Consider the following 2553-nt stretch of genomic DNA (forward strand, 5'->3'; position numbering starts at 1 on the left):
AGCCGCCCCCTCAAAAACCCTAAAAAAAAAAAAGAAAAAAGATAGATGAGGAGCTACGAAGATACCATGCTCGGCAAAAGGCTAAAACATGATTAGATGACCACATGCATAACATGTCCAAGCTCAATATGAAACAAAACAAATAATGCCATATGGGGGATGAGCTTCTAACTCAGTGGGAGGCAACTAGACAGTTGACTCTAGTGTCAGCCAAAAGAAGGTTGAAAGTGATTCCACACTCATACCCTCCACCTTTCTTGATATACAGTAAATTAGCAGTTACTAATACTAGTCGCCCAAGTTAGCAAATAGTAATAAGTGTACCTAGTGGCCCCTTTGCTGGCCTCTTTTGTGGGTTCTCAGTGAGGCCCAAGTGTGAAATTGCCCAGAAAAAATAAAAATAAAAAATGCCATGTCGTGTTAAAAATTTATCATAAATTGTGGGTTTGTTGTTTCCTACATGGCCCACTTGGGAAGAGTTTCCTTTATAACCTAAATTTATTCCACATGGGAAGTTTAATTAGGATAGAAATTTTTTCTATGACCATAAATAGAGTTGGCCAAGTGGTCAAGTTGAACTTTTAAGGATTTAAAAATGGACCTATGAGAACAATTAAGCTTTTGTTCACCCTTGATGAAAAGAGAATCTCTTAATCCTCTTTAAGTTAAATATAACAGGGAGATCGGTGGAATAATAACTCCCCATAGCTAAATTCTCTTCACCCAATGTGAAGAAACACTTTGGTCTTATGAAGAAGGGTGCAAAAAAATAAATGTTGAAAAAATACTGAAAATTGTTTATGAAAAAATTTATGGTTGATTAAGTTTAACACGTAACAAATTAGCATATTCCATAATATATCTAATGGTCAAAATGGCTTGTAGGGGATTGTTGGTGTAAGATATTTTGTATTCTGTTAGAGTTTAATTCAGGGAGTACTGGTGTAGCACCTCGACAGGCAATACGATGGTTCTGTTAGTCGGTTAGCAGGCCGTGAGGGTTGCAAGGGAGGCGCAGCCCCCCACTCGAATTTTTTTATTTGAGGGTAAATGTGTACTTTCCATATTAGGGTTTTTTCGCTATATACTTGTAGCGATGGTTTCTTTCTCTGTAATGCAAGCAATACTGAGAAGTGTGAGGGATGAGCGCTATAACCCTATTCTTCATTGATAGTGAAGCAAGATCTCATCTTATCGGGGACGAAGACAATCTTGCTGAACCTCATAAATCTGTGTGCATTGCTTGTTCTTGTTTCTTCCATTATCTTTTACGTCATTTTAGGGTTGCATTTCTACAGGGACACAATATCGCACCTCACGAAGCGAGATCCAATGATCAAATTTTCACCACTGCACCTAACTTCTTGGGGTCACCGCACAAGAGTTTTCATCTCGAGCTGACCTAATTCTGTGGAAACGATATCACAATGATCCCAAAGATTAGCCAGGTCAAAGATCAAGACACACTGGGCATAAAAAAAAAAAAAGCCACATCCCTTTTGTAGTGCTACTATTAGGTGGATGGATCCTCAAGGAAATCCTTTTTCTCAATCAGATGTAACAAAAACCTATTCACTTAAATTATATCTTTCCATCATCATGTAAAAAGTTTATTATTTTTTTATCATATAAAAAGTTAAATTGGGTACAAACCATTAATGTATCGTTGGATTGCTGAGATTAAACACGTGCACGTATCCATTCTTTGTTTTTTTCTTTTTCATCTATTCAATTTTTTTAAAAAAGACTTTCTTATTGAAAATTAATTTTTCATCCTTTTGATATGACATACATTTTTTAAAATTAGTAACATTTCATGGACCCACCACGTTAAGGATGAATTTGCAGCAAAAAATGGCTCTTGGATGGCATGTAGACAAGACTCACCCAATAAAGGCATGGTGTAAACTTTTTTAACCTTCTTGAAAACTTTTTTACCCTTCTTGGCCAAACTAGGCTATTATTGTTTAAAACCCTAAACAAAACAAGAAACCAATTAAACCAAACTACAGTAGCCATCTAAAATTATGGAAAAGCCCCAATCCATCAACCTTACCACTTATTTTTATCCAATGAGGCTTTCCTAGCTAGCAAGAGGAAACAAAAACCTCACTTCAACCGACCTCAACAATGTTCACAGGACCAAAGACTTCAAGATATATTTATATTTTCATCAAAATAATAAAAAGTTTCAATGGGCCAAAGCTTCAATCCTTTGTTGAGATGTAATCCACCATTTGCGAAGAGTATATTGATGGCAACTCTCTTTGCTCCCATTGTCTGCTGCTGCTGCTGCTCACAAGCTCAATGGTTGTAGGTATTTGATGAATCAAATTCCCCCCATTTTTCTATGCTTCATTTTGCCACAGGCCAACAGCCAACTTTGAATGGCTGAAACTTAACGTGTGAGCAAAGACCATGGGATCTGCTTGTCCATAAAATTTCAGTCCCACATGATCTACCACTGCCACATGACAAATCTAGACAAAAGCATTGTTCATAAGCAATCCATATTTTGATCCCCACATAAGCCCTTTTTTTTTTTTTTTTTTT

The sequence above is a fragment of the Macadamia integrifolia genome, chromosome 8 (genome assembly GCF_013358625.1).
Source record: "Macadamia integrifolia cultivar HAES 741 chromosome 8, SCU_Mint_v3, whole genome shotgun sequence".
Classification (NCBI taxonomy): Eukaryota; Viridiplantae; Streptophyta; class Magnoliopsida; order Proteales; family Proteaceae; genus Macadamia; species Macadamia integrifolia.